The sequence below is a fragment of the Scyliorhinus torazame genome, chromosome 4, assembly GCF_047496885.1.
Source record: "Scyliorhinus torazame isolate Kashiwa2021f chromosome 4, sScyTor2.1, whole genome shotgun sequence".
Classification (NCBI taxonomy): domain Eukaryota; kingdom Metazoa; phylum Chordata; class Chondrichthyes; order Carcharhiniformes; family Scyliorhinidae; genus Scyliorhinus; species Scyliorhinus torazame.
Genome location: NC_092710.1, coordinates 259,992,024 through 260,008,832, shown reverse-complemented (window position 1 = coordinate 260,008,832; position 16,809 = coordinate 259,992,024). Strand labels below are relative to the sequence as shown.

At 42.4% G+C, this 16,809-nt stretch overlaps 1 protein-coding gene across 2 annotated transcripts in view; it reads right to left on the bottom strand.

The window, feature by feature from the left end:
- The window catches only part of LOC140410901 (bcl-2-associated transcription factor 1-like), an 82,390-nt gene extending 68,535 nt beyond the window's left edge, over positions 1–13,855 (bottom strand). The window contains exons 1-2 of one of the 2 annotated variants that reach the window (XM_072499681.1): positions 13,734–13,855; positions 6,679–6,768 (exon numbers count right to left, since the gene is read on the bottom strand). The gene's annotated coding sequence lies outside the window, so the exon portion shown is untranslated. The remainder of the gene's footprint in view (positions 1–6,678; positions 6,769–13,733) is intronic. The other variant, XM_072499682.1, reaches the window with a different exon arrangement.
- Positions 13,856–16,809: the final 2,954 nt, after the last annotated feature.

Genomic DNA, 16,809 nt, shown 5'->3' with positions numbered 1-16,809 from the left:
AAAGAGCACCCTACCCAAACTCAACACCTCCACCCAACACCAAGGGCAATTTGGACATTAAGGGCAATTTATCATTGGCCAATTCACCTAACCCGCACATCTTTGGACTGTGGGAGGAAACCGGAGCACCCGGAGGAAACCCACGCAGACACGGGGAGGACGTGCAGACTCCGCACAGACAATGACCCAAGCTGGAATCGAACCTGGGACCATGGATCTGTGAAGCAATTGTGCTATCCACAATGCTACCATGCTGCCCTTAAGAACAAATAAATCTACACTATATCATTTTCCCGTAATCCATGTACCTATCCAACAGCTGCTTGAAGGTCCCTAATGTTTCCGACTCAACTACTTCCACAGGCAGTGCATTCCATGCCCCCACTACTCTCTGGGTAAAGAACCTACCTCTGATATCCCTCCTATATCTTCCACCTTTCACCTTAAATTTATGTCCCCTTGTAATGGTGTGTTCCACCTGGGGAAAAAGTCTCTGACTGTCTACTCTATCTATTCCCCTGATCATCTTATAAACCTCTATCAAGTCGCCCCTCATCCTTCTCCGCTCTAATGAGAAAAGGCCTAGCACCCTCAACCTTTCCTCGTAAGACCTACTCTCCATTCCAGGCAACATCCTGGTAAATCTTCTTTGCACCTTTTCCAGAGCTTCCACATCCTTCCTAAAATGAGGCGACCAGAACTGTACACAGTACTCCAAATGTGGCCTTACCAAGGTTTTGTACAGCTGCATCATTACCTCATGGCTCTTAAATTCAATCCCTCTGTTAATGAACGCGAGCACACCATAGGCCTTCTTCACAGCTCTATCCACTTGAGTGGCAACTTTCAAAGATGTATGAACATAGACCCCAAGGTCTCTCTGCTCCTCCACAATGCCAAGAACTCTACCGTTAACCCTGTATTCCGCATTCATATTTGTCCTTCCAAAATGGACAACCTCACACTTTTCAGGGTTAAACTCCATCTGCCACTTCTCAGCCCAGCTCTGCATCCTATCTATGTCTCTTTGCAGCCGACAACAGCCCTCCTTACTATCCACAACTCCACCAATCTTCGTATCGTCTGCAAATTTACTGACCCACCCTTCAACTCCCTCATCCAAGTCATTAATGAAAATCACAAACAGCAGAGGACCCAGAACTGATCCCTGCGGTACACCACTGGTAACTGGGATCCAGGCTGAATATTTGCCATCCACCACCACTCTCTGACTTCTATCGGTTAGCCAGTTCGTTATCCAACTGGCCAAATTTCCCACTATCCCATGCCTCCTTACTTTGTGCAGAAGCCTACCATGGGGAACTTTATCAAATGCCTTACTAAAATCCATGTACACTACATCCACTGCTTTACCTTCATCCACATGCTTGGTCACCTCCTCAAAGAATTCAATAAGATTTGTAAGGCAAGACCTACCCCTCACAAATCCGTGCTGACTATCCCTAATCAAGCAGTGTCTTTCCAGATGCTCAGAAATCCTATCCTTCAGTACCCTTTCCATTACTTTGCCTACCACCGAAGTAAGACTAACTGGCCTGTAATTCCCAGGGTTATCCCTAGTTCCTTTTTTGAACAGGGGCACGACATTCGCCACTCTCCAATCCCCTGGTACCACCCCTGTTGACAGTGAGGACGAAAAGATAATTGCCAACGGCTCTGCAATTTCATCTCTTGCTTCCCATAGAATCCTTGGATATATCACGTCAGGCCCGGGGGACTTGTCTATCCTCAAGTTTTTCAAAATGCCCAACACATCTTCCTTCCTAACAAGTATTTCCTCGAGCTTACCAATCTGTTTCACACTGTCCTCTCCAACAATATCGCCCCTCTCATTTGTAAATACAGAAGAAAAGTACTCATTCAAGACCTCTCCTATCTCTTCAGACTCAATACACAATCTCCCGCTACCGTCCTTGATCGGACCTACCCTCGCTCTAGTCATTCTCATATTTCTCACATATGTGTAAAAGGCCTTGGGGTTTTCCTTGATCCTACCCGCCAAAGATTGTTCATGCCCTCTCTTAGCTCTCCTAATCCCTTTCTTCAGTTCCCTCCTGGCTATCTTGTATCCCTCCAATGCCCTGTCTGAACCTTGTTTCCTCAGCCTTACATAAGTCACCTTTTTCCTCTTAACAAGACATTCAACCTCTCTTGTCAACCATGGTTCCCTCACTCGACCATCTCTTCCCTGCCTGACAGGGACATACATATCAAGGACACGTAGTACCTGTTCCTTGAACAAGTTCCACATTTCACTTGTGTCCTTCCCTGCCAGCCTATGTTCCCAACTTATGCACTTCAATTCTTGTCTGACAACATCGTATTTACCCTTCCCCCAATTGTAAACCTTGCCCTGTTGCACGTACCTATCCCTCTCCATTACTAAAGTGAAAGTCACAGAATTGTGGTCACTATCTCCAAAATGCTCCCCCACTAACAAATCTATCACTTGCCCTGGTTCATTACCCAGTACTAAATCCAATATTGCCCCTCCTCTGGTTGGACAATCTACATACTGTGTTAGAAAAGCTTCCTGGACACACTGCACAAACACCACCCCATCCAAACTATTTGATCTAAAGAGTTTCCACTCAATATTTGGGAAGTTAAAGTCGCCCATGACTACTACCCTATGACTTCTGCACCTTTCCAAAATCTGTTTCCCAATCTGTTCCTCCACATCTCTGCTACTATTGGGGGGCCTATAGAAAACTCCTAACAAGGTGACTGCTCCTTTCCTATTTCTGACTTCAACCCATACTACCTCAATAGGGTGATACTCCTCAAACTGCCTTTCTGCAGCTGTTATACTATCTCTAATTAATAATGCCACCCCCCCACCTCTTTTACCACCCTCCCTAATCTTATTGAAACATCTATAACCAGGGACTGGGCAGTACGGTAGCACAGTGGTTAGCACAGTGGCTTCACAGCACCAAGGTCCCAGGTTCGATTCCTGGTTGGGTCACTGTCTGTGCAGAGTCTGCACCTCCTCCCCACGTCTGCGCAGAGTCTGCACCTCCTCCCCACGTCTGCGCAGAGTCTGCACCTCCTCCCCACGTCTGCGTGGGTTTCCTCCGGGTGCTCCGGATTCCTCCCACTAGCCCCGAAAGAAGTGCTGTTAGGTAATCTAGACATTCTGAATTCTCCCTCAGTGTACCAGAACAGGCGCCGGAGTGTGGCGACTAGGGGCTTTTCACAGTAACTTCACTGCAATGTAAGCCTACTTGTGACAAAGATTTATAAAATTAAATTTAACTTTTTTTTTTAAAGAAAACAAGGAGGATCAGAAATCACAGGAATGCCAATTAGCTGTTAACAAAAAAGAACTATTAAATATGAAAAGTTTGACTATAATCAATACTCCTTCAATCCCCTTATCTTTACAAATGTACACAAATTTCAAGGACAATCCCCCACTTTAGATTTCTGGCACTTGTTTCCTTGCCCCTTACTCCATTGTATTGCATTTCTTCTAGCAAAGCTGTGAGAGATGTTCCCCCTCTCCTTCCTAAGCCCCTTCTACTCTTCCAGTTAAAAATTTAAAAAAACTATTTCCCCCAATCTCTTATTTACTTCATACGTCACAAAATGATATCAGCACAATAGAAATATATTTTGAACTGAAACCAAAACCCCCATACATGCAAACACCTTTGTTTAACATGAATCCAACTAGAGTTGTACCCTTTTCTTCACAAAACACTAAATTAAACCCAATTAAATCCATACTTGGTTTCTAATATTTAACAGTGCAAATATTGATTACTTTAACCTTTTGTTCCCTGACAAAATTGATTACTATCTCACAGTCAACATCATAACTAAATAAAGACATGAACAAAATATCTAAATTGACAGAAGGGAATGGGAAAACAAAACATGAATATTATTTGCTTCAACCACTTCTGCCCTATTCTACCTTAAATGTGCTAAATTGGGCTGCTGGACATACATGTTTCAACTCAGAGTTGCTTGGTCTGCCTCCAAGAGATAGCAACAGGGAAGAAAAATGGTGTATAAGAATCTTTCAAAACGGCAGCGCAAGTCAGATAGATTGACAACGTCGGTGTCCAATTCTGGCAGTTGGCCTATCGCATTTTATCAATAGCAAGTCAGAGGCTAAAAATGCTATGCTGAGTAGCTCCCCTTGTGACTCCCCAAAAGCCTGCTACCATCTACAAAGCACAAGTTCAGTGTTCAATATGTTCCACTTGCCTGGACGAGTGCAGATCCAACAAGTTCAACACCATTGTTATAAAAACTATACTTATCTCATTTAAAGCAGAGGTTGGGAACTTTGAAAATGAAGTGAAATGAAAATCGCTTATTGTCACAAGTAGGCTTCAAATGAAGTTACTGCGAAAAGCCCCTAGTCGCCACATTCCAGCGCCTGTTCGGGGAGGCTGGTACGGGATTTGAACCGCGCTGCTGGCCTGCCTTGGTCTGCTTTAAAACCAGCTATTTAGCCCGGTGCTAAACCAGTCCCTCATGGGCCATGGAGCTATTACGCATGTACAGACTGGAAGCAGGCTGCAAACTTGCAAATTGACATTTTTATGTTCTTTGGCTCCAGTGTACATGTGCATAAAAGTGTAAAAATGCTAGTCAGGTGACCGGGTGCAGAAGGCAACTAAAAAAGGGACAAGGAGATGTCCCAAGAGTCCAGAGAGGGGACAAGGATAGGAAACGGTCCCCAAGACAGCAAACAGGCTGAAAATCAGAAAAGGGCCGCAGAGAGCACACTTTAAATGAAGAAGGCAGCCAAAGGTTAGTGACTGCATTCTATGGTCCACAGAGACAAATGTACCCCTTTGAAGCAGTAATGTTTTGTTCGCACAGCCAAAGATCTGAAATTGTGTTTGTGAAGTAGTGCTTGTGACTTGGCACTTGGGCGCATAGTCAGAAATCCAGGGAACAGGATCTGGGAAGATGAGATAGGAACCCTGCAAGATGGGTTATTGTTGATGCCGCTGAGTGGGAAAAACCTTTGGAGAGAAGTCCCAGGTTAGATCTTTGAAGGTGAAGACTGGAATCCCTCATGAGAGTCAGAATTTCTTGAGAGATTGGTTGACTCAGTGTTACTGATCTCTGGGTGGGTTGTTGAGAAATCTGTGAACTCTGTCTTGGTCACATCTGCCACTTATTGTGCAGTGTGGTGTGTTCACCACAATTTGCTTGTTTATTCACATTAAACCTGAATATTAGCATGCAAGATAGATATTGAAAATTGTTTAAATGAAATGTACTTTTGTTTGTTCAAAACCAATGGAATCTTGTGGCCGTCACTGAGCAAGTGGTTTGATTCTCAAACTTTGTCTACTTTATATGAAAACATTATTAGTACCCAATAGGATCTTGCAAAAACCTTGGGGTCTAGTCTAGGATCATAACACCATCTAGGACAAAACAGCCCTCTTGATTGGCATTCAGTTACCACCTTAAACATTCACTCCTCACACCACCGGTGCACCTTGGCATCAGTACGTACAAAATACACTGCAGCAAGCTGCCAATGCTCCTTTGTTAGTATTTTCTTAACTTATGACCGCCTACCACCTGAAAAACAAAGGCAACAAGCACATGGGCATACTGCCACCTGCAAACTCCCCTCGGAGTCAAACAGCATCCTGATTTGAAATAGTTATTATGGTTTCTGCACTATTGCTGGGTGAAAATCCTGGAACCCTTTCTAACAGCACTGGGGGCATACCTGCACCGCGTGAACTGCAGGGATTCAAGGAAGTCGCTCACCGTCACACCTTTGCAAGTGTAAGTCGAGATGGGCAACAAATTTTGGCCTTGCCAGATGATGCTCATCTCATGAATGAATAAAAACAAACAGGCAAGGTTATTAAATTTGCAATGTTTAAAATTCTAAATAGATTTCAGAAGCAACAAAACTGGAAGTGAGCTTGACATTCAAATTCAGTATTGTGCATTAAATTGTTCATAAGAAAAAGCTAAATAGGGAATTAAAAATTCAGAAGCGAATTGTAATCATTTATAATAGCAAACCATGGCCAAATTAACACATTGCATAACTTTTGTTTAGCATAATAATAAACATTACTGCACAAATAACAGATGAGACCTGATTTTTGGCTTCCCCAATTCAGTGAAAAGAAATGGAAACTTAATTACTCCATCACTATAAGCTGACAAAACACAAGTATAACAGCCATGAAACAAAGCTAGCACCAGGCCTAATCAGCATTCACCATGATGTCCTTTGAATCACAATTCAGGAAGTTTTGCAGCACTTTGGCTCCACCAGTGGTTTAAAATTGCCAAATAAGAACACACAGCTTAATTATATGTAATTCGGAATACAGAGATAAAAACAAAATGCAGCCATCTGGAACAGTTAGACTGTTCCAAAACTAAAATGGTTAACTCATAAACTCAATCCTGTTCAGTGATAATGACACACCAAATGACAAGTATTGTAGCCTCAGTTTTAAATTCAGTTTTGCTTTAACCTTGAAAGATTTATCACTCTTAGTAAGCTCAAAAGGATCATTCTAAAAAATGCAGTGAATGGAGCTTTTCACAATAATTGTATTACATGCTTGGCTCAGAGACATTCTCTTACTTTAGAAACACTGAAGAGCTGTTATTAACACACAGATTGGATAGAAGTTAGTTCCAACACACCTGGTTAATTTTGTTATTGCAGATCCACACAATGTTTTGCTCCAATTTGAAGAATTCGGCAGTTTTCTTTTTAATCTTTTCCCTTTACTTCTGTCAAAAAAGTTAAATTCTGTAGTTAAATTCTGTAGCTGGGATACATGATTAGAAGCTTCTAGCTAATTGAGCTATTCAATAGGTCAGTCTGCATTTCCACTTTACACCATTTAAGTTACGTTTCACTTCCATCTCATTATCAATTTAAGAAAGAATACAATAGGCTACCTTCAACAAGGGCATTACAAACAACAAGGGCATTACAGCTACAAGTCCTAACTCTTCGGTGGAAAAAAACTAATGCATCAAATAGAAACCCCACTTACCAAAATGGGCTGACATGTCACCAAAATATCACTTTGTCCAAGACATCACATGGGAAAGCAAAAATGTGCAATTACATTTTCATCTGAATACTTCAAACTACATTATTATTTTTTAAATTAATCACATCTACATGTACAGTGTAGCTTTTCAGAGTATGCTGGCTTAGAATGGTCTTCTTTAAATTAGCCAACAGTATACTCCGATATAGGGGCATTCACCAATCACTTTCCACCACCTTCAACTGAAGCTATATTATGCATTGACCATTCGAAGGAGTTCAATTGGTCAATATCAAGCATTGCAATAATTACTGAGATGTGACCTTCATATTGAATGCCTCAGGCAGCACGGAGGCAAAAGAACTTGGAAGGCATCATCAGATTCCGTTTAGGAACGGAAAGTCAGCTTAAATAGTATCCTTTTTGCTTGCGAACAATTGTTTCCATTTACTAAGATGGAGCACAAAGCACTGTGACCACCAAGTCATGCAACAACACTGGAGGCAAAACAATCTTTCCCTGTGGTTTTTCAATTTTTACTGGACCTGAACCACTTATTTGATGAGCACTACTGATTTCAAATGAAAACATCATATTGTAAGCAATGTTCATTAAACTCCTTACAACAGAAACTGAAGGGAAATACTACGATATGTAGATTCCATTAAATAACGGTTCAGAGAACAACCAGTTTTGAAAGGAACTCCGGAGAAGTTATCTATGATTTGATGTAAATCCATAAGCGACTTCATTATCACTTCAATTTGTTAAGCATGCAGGGTGGGTGAATCCAATAACATCACTCCCACAATCAATTTATCCCCATGCATGATTTTTTTTTTGCCACCATAATTAATCCCCACTAAAGGGGCAAAGAATGTGATGCTTTCAGGTCACATCAGCAAATACTTGAGAGCACTGCACCATCTTGGGATACCACAGGGAAGAATCTATAACAATGGCCAGATTCATTTTCTGGAAGGAGCATGATGTCAAATGAGAATACTTATCAAGCTTGGTTAAAACCAGGTGAAAAAAATGTCAATTGATTGATGAGAAGAAATGGACTTGGTAGCATTATAACAAACCATCCCTTAGCAAAAAAAAAAAAGGATTAATAGCTGCTGACTTAATCATTAGTCTACAGGAATAACTACAGACCATGCTGTAGGATTTCAAAACTTGATCACAAGTATCTGCCAACTAGGGCAGCGTACAGACTATAAAAGAAAGTTTGCAATTGTTACACACTTTATCTGCTCAGTGATTTTCCATTATAAATCAATATTCACAGTATTAAATGAAAACTACCACTCCTGGTACAATCTAGTTCCATTCAATCAGAAGAACAAAGGACAAGTTGAATTTACAACTGGAAAACAGTATTTGTGACCATTCCAGACACTTCAAAATATTCCAGTGTTATCTTTGAGAGATTCCAATTAGAGGTTTAACCGTCTTTCAAAATTTGCATAAAAAGAAAAAAAAACCTCAATGGTGCTATTTTTATGTAATTATGTTAAAGTCATGCCACAATTAATGCCGGGGCGGGGATTGGAGGTTTGCAGATCGTTTGGGCAATAAGTAGTACGTCTAAATAAGGAATCTGGATCGGTGCAGGCTTGGTGGGCCGAAGGGCCTGTTCCTGTGCTATGTTCTTTGTATACTTGATGAGAAATACATTGGCTATGGCTATATAATTTTAAAAACCTACAAATTGAACTCACTCTTTCCCTAAGTATTCCATATCCTAATGCATTTCTTATAGAAATTATCCATTGAAATTCAGCGAAAGGATATATTTTGGGCACATTCACAAGCTGGAAGGTGATTTTCTGCATGGCGAGGTAACTGGAGCCAGAAGACCTGTAGGATGCCCCCTTCTGCAAGGATGCTTGCTAGTGTGACATGAAGCCTTAAATATACATATTTCACACCTGAGAATGGCAACATCACCTACAGGCCAGCATGCACTACCAGAGTGATCAGTGGCTACAGCAGTTTGCCAATAGGTGCCAACACTGAAAATAACAATCCACAAAAAACTTGAAAACCACTTAATTTGTGGTAGACTTTGCCTCTCACAGATTGGTCTCTTCAGCCATCACTGAAACTGCACTACACAAAGCGACCCCATACCCAATGGGTTCGACTTGCTGCATTGTCCATCATTTTACAGATGCAAGGATGTGGGTGACGTGTTTTGGGAAGAACTAACTATACGAACAGTGCACTTATAGGACTTAAGATTTTGAACTAAATAGGATTATTTTTTTTATTTTATAAATTTTTTCCAAGGGGCAATTTAGCATGGCCAATCCACTTAACCTGCACATCTTTTGGGTTGTGGGGGCGAAACCCACGCAATCACGGGGAGAATGTGCAAACTCCACACAGACAGTGACCCAGAGCCGGGATCGAACCTGGGACCTCGGTGCCGTGAGCCAGCGGTGCTATCCACTGCGCCACCATGCTGCCAACGTGATAGGATTATGAAGTGAAGGTACAATTGATTGCCAGAATTGACATATGGACAATAAAGCACATTGTATATATATTTTTTAATTCATCTTCAGACCCACAGTTTTTCTTTACCCTATGGGGAAGTAGTGGGGTAAGTGGTGGCAGGATTCCGGAGTTATCAAACTGTTGAATTGCGATAGGAATACTTCCGTGGCCAACGTGGCTCCCTCCTGACATTGGACTCAAACCCGAAGCATCTGGGCCAGCGACAGGGCCTCCTATACGGTCTATTTCCCGAATGGATTACTCTTTAAAATGTAATTTGATATATTGAAATACAGCAACTGGAGCACAAAAGTAGACAGATCAACCAACAATGCTAACATGCTCCTCGAAGGATGTAACCTCAATTCCTGTTCAATGGGGCTTTATGTTGGAAGGTACGTATATAATTATCACATTTTTATCTTCTTCACATGAATTCAATGTGTATCATTTCGATATTCATTTTTTTTAAAAAGATCTCCCGATTTTATATTTTCCTCTTCGGCAGTCCCTCAGAATCAGGAATGTCTTGCTTCCATGCCAGTTCAATGGGTTCATTATCTATTGCTGCCTTCAGAACCGAATCCCAAGAGAGAGAAAATTACCCACATTTTCCAGGATCTTGCCGTTCATCTTGGCTCGGTGTTGTGCTGTGAGAGCTGGTGAGAAGAGGACCCTTGTTTTCCCAGGTGTATAATGAAAGGGTGTTTAATCAAAGAGAAAATGCTGGAAAATTTCAGCAGGTCTGGCAGCATCTGTAGGGAGAGAAAAGAGCTAACGTTTTGAGTCCAGATGAGCCTTAGTCAAAGCTAAAAGACAGAGAAGGTGGGAAATATTTATACTGTGGCGTGAGAATGAAAGATGAATCATAGCCACAGAAACCCAGGGAAACGGGGTGCTAATAGCCACAGAAACCAAGGGGAAGCGTGCTAATTGCAGTCCCCAGAGAGAACAAAACGGTTAGACTCGAAACGTTAGCTCTTTTCCCGCTCTACAGATGCTGCCAGACCTGCTGAGATTTTCCAGCATTCTCTCTTTGGTTTCAGATTCCAGCATCTGCAGTAATTTGCTTTTATCTAGTGTTTAATCAAAACCTGGAGCTCAATTTCTGAGTGAGCACACACAGCTCAATGACGGAGGCTGTGATCATTGTGAATTTGGATTCAAAATGGCATAGGTTGATCGGTTTCCTGTCCACACCTATGGGTATTTTGCTCGTGGTGAGGTGCAGTACTGCAGCAAGGAAAATTGGAGAAACAAATTGACCCAATGTCACAATTTTGTTTGACCCCAGTCTTCATAGGGTCTGTGGTGATTCCATGGGTGAGGATCACGGTTGTACATCATCGCAAAATAGGCAGAGGATCGTGACAAATACCTGAGACAGCCAAATTTTAAGAAAGCTACTCCACAAGTTCTTGGGAGTTGACAAAGTCAAAAAAGGGCACTCATTGGTGCTATTCCTTGCATTTTTCTTGAAGACATTGGACAGTGAAGTTAATGGTTGAGCTGCCTCTTGGTGGGTAAAACCTCCTCAGGCAACTCTGGAAAAAGCTCTTCAGCCAACAGGAGGAAGTGGCCGAGGAGGATGCTCACAACCATCTTTTTTTACAGCAAGGAGCAGGGAGACACCTGTGTTTACCGTTATCGGTCTTTTGCCCTTCTTCAATATGGTCCCGGTCACAGCTCCCGACATATGCTCTTCTTCCCAAATGATGGATAAGAGATTGAATAGCCGTGCCAGGAGTGTATCTCTGCCATGTTTCAGAATTTCAGCAGGGATCTGTTTCATTGGCTTTTTTGAGCTTTCAAATACAGTGGGCAGCACGGTAGCATTGTGGATAGCACAATTGCTTCACAGCTCCAGGGTCCCAGGTTCGATTCCGGCTTGGGTCACTGTCTGTGCGGAGTCTGCACATCCTCCCAGTGTGTGCATGGGTTTCCTCCAGGTGCTCCGGTTTCCTCCACAGTCGAAAGATGTGCACGTTAGGTGGATTGGCCATGCTAAATTGCCCTTGTGTCCACAATTGCCCAGTGTTGGGTGGGGTTGCTGGGTTATGGGGATAGGGTGGAGGTGTGGACCTTGGGTAGGTTGCTCTTTCCAAGAGCCGGTGCAGACTCGATGGGCCGAATGGCCTCCTTCTGCACTGTAAATTCTATGAAATCTATGAAATGGCCTTTACAACTTTGCTCCAGACAGGGGTAGTGCTAAGACCAACCAGAATAGTCTATCAAAAACTTTCACAAACTAAGGAGATTTGGGAGTTTAGTGGGCAAAATCAATTTCTGACCACCTCTAATATGCATGTGACTGCCTTATGTAGTGAAAACAGAATTAGGCTGGGCAATGATCCACAATTAAACAGCCTGTTCTTCTTACTGACAATGTTCACACATAAATAACAGCCATAGAGAAAGTGCCAAAGGGAGAGTTACATCCGTGGAATCACATCCTAGTAGTATTGTCCAATAGAAATTAATAACCATCTACTAGTCAAACTGCCACAGCACAATTTTATTGACATGCACATTTTAGTAGAAACCACCTTATACATATTACCTGTAACTGTACTTCACATTTATATTTCTTAACATCTATCACCATTCATTATAAAACTGTCTTTATCTTTCGCTAAAGTTTGGAATTCTGACATGGTATTTATTACTATTATTTAAGTAATTCTACCAGTGTTACCCAGTACAGTATGGGTTTATACATTAAATATCTGCAAAATAGAAACATTCATACACATTCATGCAGCTTCAACATTTTTGTCCAAAAGTTGTGAACAAGACTTTATCAGGGAGATTGTTGAGAATGTTGACTCAGTGACACACTGCAGTCCTGCTGCTGTTCTCCGTCTAGAATGAAGTTCAATGTTGCTTTTTCCTGATCATGATATGCCAAGATCAGTTCTTTATTGGTTGATCTAACTTTCTTCTGCTGGCCTGCAGCAGTTGTTCCTATTGGTCTAACCGATAATGATGAGTTTCCTCTCCATAGAATGTTGCTCATGTTTCCATGGTGCTCATGACCAGTATTTTCACCCACATCAGGCATCATTCCAGCAGGTAACTAATTTGCAGTAAGCAAAGGACTGCATACAACATTCAAGAAAATTCTCATACATTGCTTTTCAGCTTACTATTTTTACCAACAAACACATAAAAGGTGAACTAGTCATTAATTTATTGGACAAAATTGGCCAGAGTAAGATTCAATGCGTTAAGATTGTAAAACATAAAAGTGACAGAAAATTGATTTAAAAGTGATATAGTAAGTACATGGTAATGCAGCTGAGTGTAGATGGAGGCAATGTATGTCACAATTTACGTTTTTTTTTAAATAAAGATACCCGATGCAGGGAAAATGATATTATTTTAATACAATCACTCCCTTCACAATTACACCCTTCCCATTTGTTATACAAGTTTATTTTCACGATGTGAGCTTTCACTTGTAGGTGGGACTGCTGGCTTATCATCACTTCTGTCACAAACCAGCTCACGACTGCCAATTCATGTAAGGGCATGAGCTAGTCTATGAATTATACAAGTAGCTTTAAAAAAATCATATTTACCGTCAAGAGAGCGAATCTGAAGCGCTAAAGATGACATGCAGTCTCAGTGAACTCATATCGGGCAATCAGGACTGACGAATAAAACGCAATCGATTTACTTAAAAGAAATATCATTTGGGAGATTTTATATATTGGTAGTGCAAGTGAGCATTTCAACTTTGGTCTGTTGAGCAACGTCGCGGAAGGCTCCAATAGAACAGGAGGTGATTTACGATCAGCTCCTAAACTGAGACCAACCCCAAGCCTGGGCCATCGCAGCTGAAATTAAAATGGAAATTAGTCGACGCTCCGACAGACAAGATAAACTGCTCATGTTTATTTGGGGGGGGGGGGGGGGGAAAGCAAATGTCTTCCCACAAGCGTCTTATTGAGGGCTCAAGGCGTTTTCCCCATCCGGACGTGCGGCACGGGCCCAGATCCTGGTTATTTTATTGAAGCTCAGGCCCCAGCTGCGAAGGAAAAGCCATTTTGAACCTTCTGCAGCGCACGGCTCTGCGCCCGGACCGAGGGGGGAGGGGAGCGGCCTCTTCCCCACAACCCGGCCCCATTCACCGGCTCGTACCGCCCCGCATCCCCCGGCCGCTTGCGATCTACTTTTCCCCCTCACCTCGACTCGCAAACCTGCCGACATCTATCAGGCGCAACCCGACTCCATCTTGTTTCCTGAGCAAACAGGGTCAAAGAGCATCGCTTCTCCTTCACCCAGCCCACTGCACGTTGCCACAGGGGGCGGTGTTGTGCAGGACATTTTATAATCAGATTCTCATTCCTACCGCACGTGGCGCTATCGCGGGCGTTCACAGGCCGCTCCCTGCTCCTGCCATTAGAGGGCGATGTCCCCGGCGTTCATAAAGCACCCCCTGGTCCTGCCATTCGCGGTGCTGTCCTGCTAAATTAAAAACATTGAGGCATTGAGTGATTTTTTTTTCTTGCTTTAAATGTAATTTTTTTTGAAAACATTTGTCCAATTAAGGGATAATTTTGTGGCCAATCCACCTACCCTGCACATTTTGGGCTTGGGGGGGGGGGGAGGTGAGACCCATGCAGACATGGGTAGAATGTGCAAACTCCATACAGAGAGTGACTCAGGGTCAAGATCAAACCGGGTCTTCCAAATGTAAAGTCAAGTGCCCTCAATGTGGCAAAGGACAAACATTTGTTAAGTATCATGGAGTGATATCATGGTTGTGTTGTAATTCACCGACTGACCACTAGGAGTCTCACTAGTATATAAGTGAATACAGTATGAAGTCTTACAACACCAGGTTACAGTCCCAACAGGTTTGTTTCGATGTCACTAGCTTTCGGAGCGCTGCTCCTTCCTCAGGTGAATGAAATTAAAATGGAAATTAGTCGATGCTCCGACAGACAAGATAAAATGCTCATGTTTATTTTGGGGGGGTGGGGGGCGGTGGGAGGAAGCAAATGTCTTCCCACAAGCGTCTTATTCACCTCTTCATTCACCTGAGGAAGGAGCAGCGCTCCGAAAGCTAGTGACATCGAAACAAACCTGTTGGACTTTAACCTGGTGTTGTAAGACTTCGTACTGTGCTCACCCCAGTCCAACGCCGGCATGTCCACGTCATATAAGTGAATGTTAGAGTCAGATGACCCCCTCAGACTGGCTGGAGGAAGCAGAAGAGAGAGGTTGCGTGTGCATATTCATATTGTTATTCATCTGTTGTTTTGTATGTATTTGACCCACAGTTAATGTTAAATCATTTATAGCTTTAGCTACCCGTGTTTTGCAACATAAATCAGGCCCTCCGACAAGAATATTACATATCAGAATGCAATTATAAACAACAACAAATCTATTTAGGGGCTTTGGCATAATAAAACCTCCCAAGGCACTTCACAGAGCATTATAAAACAAAATGTGATGTGCATAAGGCAGTAGTATATATACTGCATAGAAATAGGCCATTTAACTCAACAAATCCATGCGGATATTTATGGTCCTCTGGAACATTCTCCCATCTTTTCTCATCTACTGTCATAACCATCTATTCCCTTCATTCTTATCTAGTTTCCTCATAAATATTCCCTTCAATTACTCCCTGTAGTAGTAACAAGTTCCACATTCTAACTTTGGATGAAAACGTTTCTTCTGAACTCCCTCTTGGATTTCTTGGCTATCTTGGGTGGCACTGTAGCCAGTGGTTAGCACTGTTGCTTCACAGCGCCAGAGACCCGGGTTCGAATCCCGGCTTGGATCATTGCCTGTGTAGAGTCTGCAAGTACTCCTCGTATCTGCGTGGGTTTCCTCCAGGTGCTCCGGTTTCCTCCCCCAAGTCCTGAAAGGCATGCTTGTTAGGTGAATTGGATATTCTGAATTCTCCCTCAGAATACCTGAACAGGAGCCAGAGTGTGGTGACTAGGGGATTTTCACAGTAACTTCACTGCAGTGTTAATGTCCGTCTACTTCTGACAATAATAAAGATTATTATTATTGCATTGATGACGTATAGATATGCAGCTTTCAGGAGGAAACATTCTCTCTGTATCCACTCTATCAAACCAAAACCTGTCACTATTTTTTACTAGGTCATCCATTGGGCCTTTGTTTTTCAAGAGAGAAGAGACCCAGTCTGTTAATCCTTTCCTGAAATGTATACCCGCGCATTTCTGGTATTGTCCTTGTAAATCTCCTCTGCACCCTCTCCAGTTCTGCTATTTCCAATATATAATATGGTGGCTAGAACTGTACCACAGTAATTGTGGTCCATACAAGGTTCAATATTGGTTCAGCATAACTTTACTACTTTTCAATTATATCCCGCTAGAAATAAAGCCTAGTGGTTTTTTTATGCCCTTACCTACCTGTGACGTAAACGTTAGTGATTGGTATTTTTGTATTCTGCAATCCCTTTGCTTCTCTATCCATCTAGACATGTACTTTCCAATAAGTAACTTTAGGCAAGATAACCAAAAGCTTAGTTAGGAGGTAGACATCTTAGAGAAGGAAAGCGGGGTAGAGAGGTGGGGAACGTAGGGAGGGAATTCCAGAGTTATAAGGTATTTAGGCAGCTGAAAGCATGGCCAGTAATGGTGGTGCAATTCATATCAGGGGTACACAAGAGGTCAGAATTAGCCAAGCACAGATATCTCAGAGGGCTGTGGGGCTGGAGAACCTTTCAGAGGTAAGGAGAGGGTGAAATCTGGAGGGATCTGAAATCAAGAATGAGAATTTTAAAACCAAGGTGGGAGCCAGGGTAGATCAGCAGAACAAAGATGTAGCACATGTTAGGACATGGGCAACAACGTTTTTAATGACCGTAAATGTATGACAGGCAGAATGTATTGCATTGGAATAGCAAGTCTAATGGTAACAAAGGCATGAATTAGGGTTTCTACTGAGGCAAAGGGTAGCGTTGGGGAATGTCACAGTGGAAAGTGATAGAATGGATGTGTGGTTGAAACGTTAACTCAGAGTCAAATATGACACCAAGGTTGCAAAAAGCCTACCTCAAACTCAGACAGTTAAGAGAGGGACGGTGTTGATAGCCAGGAAATAAGATATATATTGCAGACAAAAGATTTGATCTTCTGAGTATTTAATTGTTCCATGAAGTCTTTGTAACTTAATCTCCCCTGCCTTCTCACCTGTCCCCTACCCTAGATGGGCTTTAGAGTGGTTTCACAGGTCGGCGCAACATCGAGGGCCGAAGGGCTTGTACTGC